The following is a 15,734-nucleotide window of genomic DNA, read 5'->3' as shown; positions in this document are numbered from 1 at the left end:
TATTAAAGATGTTCATTTTCTAAGATTCTGTAATTATAGCAGCCAATTTTCTGCTGAGAATGAGAGCCTGAAAAGAGAGGGAAAGTTTGTAATTGACATTGTGGGAAACAGTATAGAAATTAAATAAGGATTGCTGCTTAAAAGGGCAGTTAAGCACCCAGCTGATATTAGAATAATTCCATGTTTTGAGTCCATGCATTAGCGCATTATATCAAGATTCAAACCAAAGCGCCTGGAGAAATAATGAGAAGGCAGTATATTGCAAACATGGTTTTTAAAAACCTGTTAAACCTAACAGGTTCAGTTCTTAAAAGAATTTATCTTCTGCAAAGTTCTGGTATATATTTCTTCCTGGTATCTTTTTCTATATTATTTTTGGGCTTTACTATTGAAAATATTCCAGTAAAGAGGTAAATTGATAAGTTGATGAAGCAAATTGAATTCAACTCATCGATTATTGATTGTAGACTATAAAAAACATATCACCACATAGTCTCCCAGAATTGAGGAAATTACAAGATATCTGGTAAACATTCAAAGAATAATTGTTGGTATAATCATTAATGATACGCACTTTCATACAATGTTACTTGAAGAGAAGACTGCTATAATTAAGAATTTTATGGCAAGTATATTGTAAATAAAAACAAAATCAAATATTGTATTTTCTTATTTCAGGACTTCATATGTTTGAAATTAGGTGCCTTTGAAATTGATGATATTTTAGTTTTAATAATATATCTTAACATCCTCATTAAATTATATTGTAAATCTAAATATTCATGGTACAGAATTGGTTGTAGTGAAAAAATACTTTTAAAATTTGTAGTATTTCATTTATTATATCTTATTTCATTTGTCACTTCAGTCTTAGGTTGGTGTTGAATTTTCTGTAGCAATTAGCAAATGGAGAATGATATGGCCATTGCAAATATAAGTTAATAGCACACTCCAACATTTTACCTTCTCTCTGAGACTCTAATCAGAAAGTGAATATTGTCAAAATGCAGACTTTTCTCCGTGGTTGTTTAAGTAATAACATGCCAGTAATAAAACTGACCATCCAAACCACAAAATCAGCAAAACAAAATCTCTACTTCTTTTCCTAGCCATGAAAATTCCACATGGATTTCTCTGGGCTGTCTGGATTGCAGGTCATGCTGACAGCATGTAAAGGTTTCATTCCAGATACACTTAAAACACAGGTAAATTGCTGGTCAGCCACTCCGAGTTATTATAGTTTGTAATCTTAGACACATAGAAAATTTAGCTATGTTTTGATTTTGCTCACTTCTTATGGGTGCCTAAATTGTTGTAACTTGTACGTGATAATTGTCAAAATTCAAAATTGCAGTATTTTTACTCTTGGTGAAGAGGGGAAAAAAAATGAATGATTTTTCGTGTCTCTCAGATGACAGGTTCCTGACTGATCAACTGTACCACCTGCTACTAAAGCTCAGTAATATTAGTCTGTGGAATGGTTTCATTCTCATCTCACACCTCAGAGATCTTGCGCTCAACCCCAGGCATCCCTTGTGTGTTTAAATCAGCTTAACGGCTCATACAGTGTACTGATTTCCTTGTAGGCCTCTGTTTTCTCAAAAAGTGATCACCTTTTGCCAATGCCCTCAGGATTAAACAGGGCAGTCTGGTTTTCCTTTTCTGCATTGCCTATACCTTTGTAGTCAATAAAAGACTAACTAGAAAAGAATCAGCTGATGAGAGAATCAATCTTCTGGAAGCCTCCCCACAGTTTTCTCATCATTTTTGTGCCGTCTGTCATCTCAGATTGTAAAATGGAAACCAAAACTCAGTATGTGGGAAGACTTTCACTGCTCCTTGTTAACAAAAACAGTAAGACCAGGGGTTTTGATCTTACGAGTGTATAGGTAAACAGTAAGCTCTAAGTGCACACTCTTGAAGTGGCTTTCCTCTGTTTCTAATGGAGGTTTGCAAAGAATTATCAAAGTGGTATCAAAAAGGTCCCCTAACATACTGTAGTGTGGATATCCATTCTGAGGAGGTCAGGTTAAATCTGAAGGTCTTATATATCACGATACTGGCATATCTATGGCACAGCAAACAGTACTATGTGCTTCTTACTAATAGTCATAGAAATAGAGCGATACAAAAAAAATCCTTTTGCATTTTTATAACTGGTTACGTTGCATTAATTTATTTCTGTAGCATTACATTTTTAAATCAAGTGACATTTTGTCTCACTTAACTTTTATTTTAACAACTTTATCTCACATAATTTGCTTTCTTGTAGACTATTCAAAAATGTGTATGAAATATATTCAGATTACTTTGACAGATAAAGGTCATTTCTTTATGTAACCTATTGTATATATTTTCTCCATCATCAGAGAATCCAAAAATAATTTTCTTGCTGCTTTTACTTTATAGTTTTCGATTTCATTTGTAACTTGAAAGCACAATGAGCAGAGGGAATTTAAACTTGCTAACTGATCCTATTAAAATACAAAATAGAGTTTGAAATTTGTTTTTTTTTTTTTTTTTTTTTGCTTGAGTTCAGGCTTTCAGACAGTTACAATGCTATCAGAGCTGTTTAGCTTCTCCCTCTGGTAATATATAAAATACATTTAGTAGAAATAAAATGTATCTTTAAATGTGTGAAATCCATTTTAAATTCTCTGGCATGAATTATATTATTGAATTAGGAAGAAGGAAAATGATTTCATTACTTCTTTTCAATGTCATTGAAGTAGCTCAATGATTAAATTGTTACTGCTCTCTGGAGCTGGGAGTATGATTTGGTGAGAACAAGATTGGCATTTTTCTCCTGCTTATTAGTTTGCTTGTTACTAGAAATTTGAGTGTGTCAGTATTATATTTTATATCGTGAAGATATTTATATTTTTGGATATATATGGATTTGTACAAAAATAGTATAATACTATTAGAAGGGGGAATCTATAGCATTTTTCTAAATATTTTCAATGTATTTCAATTTAAATCATATATGAAGTTTGCTCATAAAATGGCTAGAGTGGCGGAATAGAATATTCCTCATTTCATTAGTTTATTCCTTCTCATTAATACTTATTGACTCCATAATATTCTCATCACTACTATTGATTGATTGTTCAGAAAATATATAATCTTTTCAAGGACATTATGTAATTGTATAGTATTTTTGATCAGGCAAAAGATCCAAAATTAATTCAGGAATCTGAACGTGATTAGACAGAATATATTTATGCTTTCCATATGTTTAAGCTATTTCTTTCAGTATTTTATATCACCTCATTTTCTCATTGTAAATTATCATTTGGGCATTGAGTTTCATCTTTATTTTATTTACTTTCATTTTCCCCTCAGACACTTAATATAGCTAAGATTTCCTGAGAAAATAAAAATGGTCCCTTTTCTTTCTCACAGACCAAACTTTAACATTATTTTTACTCACAAACCATCTAAATCCTGTGATGGTAGGATTCTCACCTGCCATTCCATAATGGTATCTTCCATGTCTGACATATATAAAGCACTTCATTAATATCTGTTGATTCCATAAAAGGAGGAAATTCTGGAGGAAGGTTTTATCTCATAGTTTAGATGTTCTTCTATATCTCAGTACCTAGGATGTACCAATCACTGTGATATGTGCTACTAGGGCCCACAAAATAGTATTACAGCAGTCTTACTGTCTTCAAGGGGGTTACAAAAAATAGGTTTTTTGCATTACTAATGAATAGTTATTTGGGTGGAGGAATATTATAAAATTTTTTTGTTTGTTTATGTCATCTATGTTTATATCACATATCTTTTCTTTACTCCAGGAAAGACACTGACAGGAGAGAATAATTTGGCTATAGATTCCATAATACCAATGCTTAAAGACACCAGTGGCATGAAAGCAATGAGAAAGGAAATGACTAATTCAGTCAATGACTTTATATTTATTTCTATATGTCTAATCTATTTTGACTTATTTTGGATCAGTATAGTTTTTGATATTATATAAACAAACTGATGGCAAGGCTTTCCAAGTAAATATTAATTTGCTGAGCTTTATTTAGGGCATGAGTTGCTATTCTTTTTTTGCATCTTGTAAATATATGCTACTTTCAGTATTGCTGTCAATGCAGATGGAATAGGGTATAGAATTAAGCAATCAGGAACAGGGAAAATTGCAAGCCAATTGGAAAATTAGTTATAATAGAAAATGTGTAAGTGCTATGCAAAAAAAAAATGTCTTTTTCCCCCAGTTGTATAGGTGTATGTTACTTAGAGAAATAAGAAAAAAAAAAATAACAAAAGCCAGTGGAAAATTTGTATATTTAATAATTTAGATGCCAATTTCAGCAACATATTACTATAATATTCCACATTATTCTTCTGTTTGACAGTGGCCTGTGATTTCCTTTTTCAATTAAAGGTAATTTTCATGGTTAATGCCCATGTCTTTAAATTTTTCATCCTCTCTTTAGTGAAAACTCATTGTATTGTATTAAGCATTGTGTCCATCCAATATAACCAAGCCTTCAAACTTGCATTGAATCCATGCTAAAAATTTAATATTCAAGATTCTATTGGTCCCTTTCACTGTTGCTATGGTAAACTCATGATGAGACATAAGCTGTTTGTCTGGAAAAGTAAACCCAAGATACAAAGTTATAAATTAATAAAGAAACCATATGTAGTAATAGAGGCATCAATGATATGTGATCATGAGTAATTCCCAATTATGCTATTGACATCATTAATTTGCTTAATTAATTGTAATAATTTATCACTGAATTAATAAGATAAAATACTTATTTTCACTCTATTTTCAGAAGAAGTATTTAAAGTCATATGTAAAGATCTATACAACAAAGCATAATATAACTTTTGAAGTTGAGTGAATTGGAGTAAAGAGGAAAAAAAAAATCTGTGGGTGAAATTGGTACACAAAGTGCAAGATAACTGCAATCCTAGTAGAGATAGGTCGCACATTGGGTTTAAGCTTTCAAGTAACCTGTAAAAAAAAAAAAAAAGAAAAACATATTTTAAGTTACATAATTCATAGTATCCATAATCTAAAAATAATCTAGTTGCTTTGGCAACTCAGAGATACTGATAACAAAAATTACAAAGAAAAAGATGCAGTTATTCTGGGTCTTCATTGAGCAGGCACTGTTTACCTCAGGGGATATTGTCTGCATTCACGTCTTACAGGGAGTAAAGTAATCAGTTTCATATGGCTATTTCTTATGATATCCCTCAGTATAGACTGATGGCATCTTACCCAATTATAGTTTAAAGAAAGCTATTTTACAATTATGAGGAGAGATATATATTTATGCTAGTCAATGTGCCTAGTGTGTTACAGAGACTAGGGTCATGTAGGCTCCTTTCCAGTTTTGCTCAACATCAAACAAGAAGAGTAATCAAAGTATTGAGGAGGAACATATAAGATTATACGTGTGGTGCCTATGGCAAATAGTTTTCAAACACCTGCATCAGTCCTTAAGTCTTAAAATTCAATCAAAACCATTACTGTGATTCAGACAGAAGTATGTTAAGGCAGATATCCCTATATTTACTTAACCTAAAGGGAAATTAATTGACTTATGCAACCGGTCAATGCCTAGTATAGCTTAGTCATGGCTGGATGCAGAAGTTCATATGATAATGACTCCTAATCTCCAGGCTTTGCTTAAATCTGCCTGTATGCAGACAGATTCTTTCTATATGATAGCAAGACCACAGTGCCTTCACTGGTTATGATATTCAAGAGTGTTTTTATCATAAGTCAAAATTCTGAGCAGATCCATTGTTCAACCAATTACTGGGGTCATACTGAGGTGATTGTGATGTTATATGATTTTGTGTGCCCATTATTATAACCTGGGCAGCAGAGGTTAGCTTCATCCACACAATGTGGAATAAATGTAAGAAGAGATGCATAGACTACTGAGAGATGTTATGAAAAGTGGATATGAACAACAGTGAAACTTGTTTATACCCTCTAAACTTCTTTCGTTGTGTTAGGACAAAATTTGGTATAAAACAAAACCTAAGGCCTGCAGTATAACTTTTCTCTAAGCCTATCTGTTGGTTCTTCCAGCATTTTATTTTAAACAGTACCTTAAACATTTAAAAAAACCCAATAACTTATTTAGGCACCTTTCTTTCTTAGTTTTTTATTTTTTTAATCCTGTCTAAAGGGATAATATTTTTTCTTGACCAGAGACAGTTAAAAATGTTCCCAATCATTCATTTTCCTGATTTACCTTTATTAAATTAACTTTATAATGTAAGGCCAACACATGAGTATGCAATAATAGATTAGATTTCTAGTCTCTGTAGCTAATTTTAGTTCTATGACTAAGTTTGTTCCTGCATGTAGCACAAATGATTATATGCAACTTGTGGGACACCTAATTAAACAAAAATCCCTACCTGGGATGGCCTCTAACCTCACTTTTTTTGGAACAGAACAAAGAATTTATGGAGAGTTAACTTTACCATTGCAGAAGAGAACATCCAGGGAGATATTCTTAAACTCATGAGGTCCGTGAACCAAGAGATCTGTGAATAGAATCCAAGGGGACTATTGACTTGAAAAGGAACAATTACTACATCTTAATTTTCACTAACCTGTAATTGAAAATTGGCATTTCTTTCAATTATGAATGTAGTCAAAAACCATTGTAGTCTAGCGATATCTGTGCCTTTTTCATTTATAGAATAATGGATATTTTCATATCATATTATAATTGAGGGTACATCAAATATTGTTTATGTTCATTCTTTTAAAAATTTTTGGTAGTTATTAGACCAACCACTTAATCTAGATATTTGATGTATTAATAAAGAATCAGAGGGTAAAGAGGGAGGGGGGTGGTAGATGAGGGTAAAGGGGATCAAATATATGGTGATGGAAGGAGAAGAACTCTGGGTGATGAACACACAATGGGATTTATAGATGATGTAATACAGAATTGTACATCTGAAATCTATGTAACTTTACTAACAATTGTCACCCCAACAAACTTTAATTAAAAAACAAACAAAAAAGAGTGATACATACTGCTGTATCATTAATTTGTTTTTCTAATATTTTGATAACTATATTTTATTATAAATTGGTTTCCTTTGTAGCCCTATTTGTTTTATTTTATGCAATTAAAACATTAATTAAAATAAGGTATTAATGGACCTCTGATTATAGCCAAAGGGGCCCATGGTTCAAGATGATTGGGAGTAGGGAAGCAACATGGAGGAAGATACCACTGGGTTTCTGACTGGTCTTCTAGAGTATAGTTACCCTGCCAGCTCAGAGCTGGGCTATCACTGGGTGTATTTGTTTTCCAGAGCAGCTGTAAGTGGGTACAACAAACTGGGTGGCTTCAAAAATCGAAATTTATCTCAGAGCTCAGGAAGCTATAAGTATAAAGTTAAGGTGTTGACTGGGCCATGCTCCCTTTGAAGCTTCTAAGGAAAAATCTTTTTTGACTCTTTCAGCATCTGGTTTCCTTAGACATTCCTTGGCTTGTACATGCGTCATTTCAATCTCTGCCTTCCTTATCACTTGGTTTTCTCCCTGTACATCTGTGTGTTCACAGTGTCTTCCTTCTTTCAACAAGGACACTAGTCATATTGGATGAAGGGCCCACCCCACTCCAGTATGGCCTCATCTTAACTAATTACATCTGCAAAGACCCTATATCCAAATAAGGTCACATTCATAGATACCGAAGGCTGGGAGTTCAACATATCTTTTTGGGGACACAATTCAATCTGTAACACTTGGGACATGTAATTTAAGTCGTTCTATTTTGAAGCCTCTGTTTTATAAGCTAACCTGTGCTTGGATATAAATACACTTGTTACCAAAAGTAAGATGAATTCTAATTTAGATGTAGTTAACAACCCTCTTTTGGAGTCCTGATTGACCAAATAATTGTCCCTAGTATTTTCCAGTCAAAATGACTGTGTTCTCTGATCAATTGGCAGAGTAATTCCTGTAGGACAGGGTTCCAGCCCATATCCTATTTTTAATAAAGTTTTATTGGCACATAGTCACATCTATTCATTTATGTATCATTTATTGGTGCTTTCATGTGACAATGGAAGAATTATGTAGTTGCAACAGAGACTGTATAGCCCATGAAGCCTAAAACATTAACTATCTGGTCCTTTACAAAAGAACTTCTTTTGGAAATAAGAGAGTTAGCAAGGGGTTTGACTTATTCTTCCACTTGTTTTCTGCATTACGAGAGTGGGGAAATCTTATTAAGTCACATCTCAAAAAAATAAACACATCAGAAAACACGAACTAGACATTAAACTGAACCAATGAATTGCTCAAAACAAAATTTATAGTTAGAGGATACATTCACTTGTCATTGAAATCAATTATTTAAAGATAATACCAGACTGGAAGAAAGCACACAATTTCTAAGTTTCCTTAATAAGAAGAAAGCAACAATAAATTAAAACTTACTTATAATGGAAAAAATGGTTATTTCAAATTAAGAGAGTTAAATTCTAACAAGAACAATCATCTTTATAATTATATGGTATTTCTTACTTCCACTAGCATTATTAATAGGACTACAGTTTGACCTGACAATGAGAATAGCTTCCCTTGTGGCATTTTGGCAGTTCTATTTCTGTTCTTTGAAAAATAAGAAGCAGACAAAGGATAAAAGTCCATGCTTGAGCTGCTGAAACAATAACATAGTGTGAAGAATTTCCAGTTACTCAGGAGCTCAAAGGATCCCATTTTTATGACTCCTTGAGAAATGGAAGCTTGATGGACACTCACAAAAAAGACCTTAGTTTCCTTGAAATCAGCAGTCATTTGGGGGAATATCACTGCACTTGGGACCCTATAGACAAATGACTATAGCAAGGATATTTCTTTTGGAATGAAAAAAAGATATCTCATGTGAAGCAATCACATAAGGCCACAGTTAGTATGTCATGTTTGGGGTGCATTGTAGAAGTAATAAGGAATTGGACATTCACAGGCTCAGCTACCAGTATTGCAGGTACCAGAGCTTTATTGCCATGGCCACACATCTCCTGGAATTTCTATTAAAAGAATGTGTTCTACATTAGGATGTTTTGGTTATGATTTAATGCGTATTTTTCAACATGTTGGGGAAAAAAGCAGAAATGACAATACAGTTAACACTGGTTTTAAAATAGAATTAGGGCACAAAGATTGTACGATTAGCCAAATTTAATAAAACTTGAAAAAATACTAGACAATCTAAGTCCAAATGCATGAAAAAACTGTTTAAGTGGATCGACATTCTATTCTTACTTTGTCTTGACAAAAATGATGATGTCACTCGATCTAACTCAAAATGAATTATCACTTTTAAAATAAATTTTACTTCAGTCGTTATCTTCTCAATTCCTCCTCTCTCCATTTACATTTTCTACTTCTTTTTCCTATTATAAAAAGAGATTCTGTGTGGGTACTTCCATTTACAGAGCGGTGTGACAAATGTTACTACACAGCAGACATGTGAAGACATTTAAAAGTATAGTAAAGTCCTCATTAGATATTTTTCTAAACTCTACAGTAAGGAAAGTAAATTTTAAAAGATAGTAGAATAATAAGTAGATTAGACACTTGAAGGATAACAAACAAGGCTTTGAATAATTTATCCAAGGCAGCCATGGGCCTAATGTGGAAGTCCAGGAATCCTCACTACCCAAGCATCCCTCTCATGATTACACACCTTGATAATGAAAATGGTGTCAATGAGAGGAGTGAGAGAGAGCTAAGTCAAAGGAATGTACAAACCTTTAAGGAAAGAAAGTACAAGGGTTTCAAGGGACTCATGTGTGGAAAATCTGGGAATAGGAATAATTTTGACAGGGAAAATAAATTGAAATGAAAGGTAAGACCCAAACTACAAAAGACACTTATTTAATATAATTTAGCAACTATATATTATATACTTATTAAGTGCTCTCCCCAGTGAAAATGATCTTAGGACAACGCTGCATGAGCTACACCCTTTATTCGCAAGCTATGTGCAGCCTCATGGTAGGGAGAGGCAGATAAACATAATTTCAATTCAAAATGGTAGCCATGAATACAGTAATGTAGTCAGCCTAAGTATGAGAACGCAGAGAATAGATATTATACTTTAAAAAAATGTTCCTGGAGGTAATGATGTCTGGGACAAGCTCTAAAGGCTGTGTAAAAGCCACCCTAATTTAGAAAGTTGAAAGGACCTCTTAAGCAGAGGGGCCAGAATAAAAACATAGAAGGTGAGACACAGAACCATGAACAATTCTGTACTACTGAAGCATACAGAGTGCAGTGATGAAGGTATTAAATAAGCTTAGAGCTTTAAGAAAGGGCCAGGTCTTTGGGTCTTTGGATGCCAGCTGAGGAGGCCTGCGGACAATGGGGAGACACTAGGTGCTCTAAGGTAGTTATGTATTAGGTCATTCTGATTATAGCATGCATAATACAGTAAGTCCTCACTGTTGTCTTATGTTCTGTGACTTTAAGAGAAACGATGTATGACAAAACCAGTTTTACCATAGGTTAACTGATAGAAACAAGAGTTAAGTGTCTATGGTGTCTCATCAATGTTATAAGGAAATGATGATCAAACAATGTTATTCGAGGACCTGCTGTAATTGAAAGGCAAAAGGACTGCAAGTGTACAGAAAAATGGGGAAGCTATGGCATTGTAGATGGGGAAAAAAAGGGAGAATTGACCAGATAAGTGGTTTTATAAAATGAAAACTCATTATAAGTGTAGATTTTATGATTGTGTAACTGAGAGACTATGGTATCATTGAAAAAGCAAAAGGATTCAAAGAGATTTTTTATTTTGGAATGCGGTAAGAAATTTGAATTTTGACTCAGATACATTGAGTGTGTGGTGCTTATGACTATTTATATTATTATTATTATGCCTTTATGTATGTGTAAAATGTTGATCTAATATATAGAATCCCTTCCAGTTTAGGACAAGCTGGTAGAAACATTGAATAGGCAGTTAGAAATTCAACTTGGAGTAGCTAGCAACTCTTGTGATAGTAATAGGTCTTAAGTTCAAATCCAATACAAATTATACAAATTTCTAAACCTATTAGTGTCCAACAATTTATTATTAACTCGAAAGGTCTAATTATATTTTTGGAGTTTAGTTCTATATCTGTGATAGGAAAGACCATTTCTATGTAGCAACTGCCATCAAAATAGTTAGCATTATATTTTAGTTTTGCCTAATAGACTCGACTTGGAAAGCAGCTACAGAAATCAGAAGTGTTGTCTACTTGTTCTCTATGCAAATTTTAGACTTATCTCTTATGCAGTCATTTTCAGTATTTCATCATTAGGAAGCCCATACTCATTCTCTTCTCCCAACAATATCCTGATTATGATCATGCAAACACTACTTTCCATCCATCCTGAAAAATTATTGAGAAATGTGGATGACATCAATTCTTTTATTACAGCTAGAATATAAGCTCCTAAAGGAAGATGGGTCTTACTTATCTCTCTTCCCATTGCTAAGGATAATGAATTTGCAGTCAATAAGTTTGCGTTCAATAAATTAATTAATTTATGTAGTAATTATTTATTAATACAATTGTTAAAATGTTTTCTAATCATTTATAATTATTTGAAGCTTTATTTAATGCCATCTGTATCAAGCATCAGAAAACTCTTTTTGTTGAAAATGGAACTGCCTTATGATCCAGCAATTCCACTCCTAGGTATCTATCGGGAGAAATCCAAAACTCTAATTCAAAAAAATTTATGCACCGCTATGTTTATTGCAGTACTATATACAATAGCCAAGACATGGAGACACCCAAAATGCCCATTGGTAGACGACTGGATTAAGAAACTGTGATACATTTATACAGTGGAGTATTACACAGCCATAAAGAAGAAAGAAATCTTACCATTTGCAACAACATGGATGGGCCTAGAGAACATTATGTTAAGTGAAATAAGTCAGACAGAGAAAGACAAATACCATATGATCTCACTTATAGGTGGAATCTAAAGAAAAAAATAAATGAATGAACTAATCAGAAACAGTCTCAGAGACAAAGAGGGAAAACTGAGGGTTGCTAGATGGGAGGGGGGTAGGGAAAAAGAGGAAGGTGAGGGGATTAGAAAGCACAGTCAGTAACCATAAGATTGCCATGGGGTCACAGAAGTCAATTTGGGGAATGTAATCAATTATGTTGTAAAGATTCTGTAGGGTACCCGATGGACACTTGTCTCGTTAGGGAGACCACCTCAGGGAAGATGTAGAAGCCTGCTCACTGCACTGTACACCTGAAGCTGAAGCTGAACAATAATGAATGTCAACTACAGTTATATATATATGGTTACAAGAAGCGGAGTACAGCATTAGGAATAAAGCCAGTGGAAATGTAATGGCTGTGTGCGATGTCAGAGGGATAGTGGATGTGGGGGGAGAGGGGTTGATACTGTGTGAGAGATATAAATGATTAACTATTACATTGTTTTGTGCACCTGAAACTAATAAAAAAAAAAAAAAAAGAAAACTCTGGGTAAGCGAATGTTTCAGATAACTGAAGCTCATCCCTCAAACATCTATATTTTAACTACTTTTGATAAACATCTTTTCAAAATTATATTATATGCTGCCAATAAGAAAATAAGCTTGATTTAATTTAACCATTTCATGATGATTCAGTTCCATTATAATAAGCATTAATCATTGTACTTTATAGCAAAACAATACAGGCCCTAGGGACCACTCAACGAGACAGAACAGTTTGCATCTAATATCTAATGGACTGAAATTGCTGTATTTTTTCTGGTTGGTCTTCTGTTTTCTACTGCTTTTCTTCTGTCACCTGTCACTTTCAGTTGCTATGGAAACCAGACAACCACATTTGTTAAAACAGTAATCTTAATTTTAGACATGTAACACCTGAACCAGTGCATTTGTTACATAGATTTTCCTAAGTAATTGATTTCATAGTGTACTGCCAGTTGGCATAGTCCCCTTTCCTAGAACTCCTAGAAATATGTGAAATGAGAAAGTACTGTTTTTAAAAGCTGTATTAATATATTTAATTAATACAAAATAGTACATAAAATATATATAAATAATGTTTGTAACTTGCAAGAGACATTGAGAGTTTCTGTATGATCTCCTCCCTCATAAACATTGATGATCCTTTCCTTTCCTGGGCTAATATGGAAGAGACTGTGTGTGTGTGTGTGTGTGTGTGTGTGTGTGTGTGTGTGTAAAAGTGTCCTTGTTTTGGAGTTCAGACTATTTGTCCTGACTCCACAGAACTCTTTACTCCTTTAAAATTTATATATGACATAGTTTCTTTGGAATAAACAGCTTATTAATTTTCCAAGGTTAGTTCTTAGATACAGTACATGCCGTAGTCAACAATAATCTTTCAGATCTGTTCAGCTAAATGACCATTTCCCCTGTCTGCTTTAGCTGTCTGCTACCCCCCTTTACTTTGGCTTTCCTGAAATCCACAAGCCACATATCCTAGAGCCTATTCTCTGTCCACAGATTGTGACAGGGGTTGGTCGCTCCTTTTTTCTTTGAAAGACCTTTCTTCAATTGTCGTCTAAGATCTTATCATGTTTTGATTTTCTTCCAGTTGTATGGAATACTGCAACTGTGTGTCTTTTGTTGGTTCCACCTCCATTTCCAGATTCCGAACTGTTGAAATGTCTCAGCGTTTTTACGTTGGACCTCTTCTCTGTTTGTACTGAATCCTTGGGTGACCTTATCCAAACCCGTCGATTTAAATATTATTTCTGTGCTGTTAACAACATATTTATATCTGAAACCCTGAGTCTGGTACAGAATATTAACTGCTTATTCATCATCTCTGCTTGGATGCCCAAAAGGTACCTCTGAATTTAGTAGGTCTTGAAACAAACTGCTGCTTTTTCCTCATAAAATGCTCCCTTGGTTTCCTCATCTCAGGAAATAACAACTCCATTCTTGTAGTTGCTCTGGTCTAAAAGGTTGGAGAAAATGTTTGTTACTTTCTCTCTCACACTCCATAACCAATTCTGTAGCAAATTCTGTGAGCTCTACCATGGAAAAATATGCAGGATCTGACTAGCTTTCTCATCCTTGCCACCCGGGTTCAAACTGCTGTACTTTTCAGTGGACAGCAATAGCCTCATAGCTGATCTCCAGGCTTCTAGAATCTATGACCTCCAAGAAGCCACAGGGAGCTTTAAAAGGTGAAACTCCAGACCATGGCATGCACATTTCTTTTACCACATGCCTGGTTTCTCCCTGAGTTAAAAAAAAAAAAAATCAAGAACGCCTGGCATGGCCCATAAGGTGCTGCGTAATCTGGCCATTAGGCTTGTCTGCAATCTCATTTCTTACCATGCATCGATTTCCTACTACGAGGTAGGCATGCTAGCCTTGTTGCTGTTCATCAGACATACAAAGTACAGATTTTGTGTTTTCTGTCTTTCTTCTACCTCAGTACATATTTTCCTGTATGTCCAAAGCTTGGCTTCTCACTAACGTAAGCACAAATGTCACCTAATCAGAGTGTACTTCCCTGATCATCCTAGTAAGAGAGCACACACACTCTTTTCTCTTTATTCCCATCAGACTCTGATATACATATTATTTGGTGACTTTTGTATATATCTATCTGTGTGGCTCTCATCCAAATAGAATGTAAGCCTCTTGAGAGCAGGAAATTTATTTGTCTTATCTCCAATTATATCTTTAGCGCTTGGAATAGAGCTTAACACTTAACAATGCTCAATACATACATGTGGGATCGATGTATGGGTGAATAATGAATGGCCTTTCGGTCTCCCAATTATTTGCTAGGTCCTCCTGAGAAATATTTTTCTCTAATCTACCTGCACACTCTTTTGGATTTGTGCTATTTACCCTTTACTGTTTAGTCAAACACACACACTAAATCAATTTGTTCTGTCCCGAGGATAATTCTATTCCTCACGTATAGTACAAGATCTTTGTGACAACTACTTTTTCTGATGCCCAGGAGCCTTTTATTGCCTTATTTTGGGCTTGTGGTTTTGTTGAAGCTGATTGTGGTTATCTGAAGTCTGATTGCCAAGTAAGGCAATGATTACTCTATGGATTTTATTGTTTAAAATACTAGAAGTTTTTAAGTAAAAACATATTCAGGAAATTATGCTTGAAAGGTACTGGATTTTTATCTAGCTCCTCCGCATGACTAAGCCATGTGAAAGCAATTTAACTTTTCTCTCTTTTATGTTAATAATGTGTTTATATAACACTTAGCGAGGTGGTATTGAAATATATTAGAAATAAACGTAAGTGAATATAAATAGTGAAGTGAGTGAAAATGTGTTTTTTCATTGGTCTCATTTGGAAAGATGAGGAATAGTGGAGAGAGCAGAAATTTCTGAAGCAGAAAGAATTAAAAGGGAAGTTGAAACAAACATTTATTTTTATGTTGATGAATGCTGATGAAATTATATAAATGGATCTAAATAAAATAGATGCAGTCAATACATTGTATTGTAATACCAGTTCTAATACATTATATTTATTATAGCAGTGACTTAATATATTGAAATTTCTTTACTATTAAGGTTTTCAGAGATTGGGTTATACCCCCATTCAGCTTACTATAGAATTGAATGTAATTGTTTTCAGGGATAACATGAATGTAAAATCAGTGAATTTATATAAAATTTTTATTACAATTCATAAGTATTGTTATTTTTATTATTTTGTGAGACACAA

Source organism: Rhinolophus sinicus, linkage group LG01, assembly GCF_036562045.2.
Source record: "Rhinolophus sinicus isolate RSC01 linkage group LG01, ASM3656204v1, whole genome shotgun sequence".
In the NCBI taxonomy this organism is placed as follows: domain Eukaryota; kingdom Metazoa; phylum Chordata; class Mammalia; order Chiroptera; family Rhinolophidae; genus Rhinolophus; species Rhinolophus sinicus.
This window is presented reverse-complemented; position numbering follows the sequence as displayed.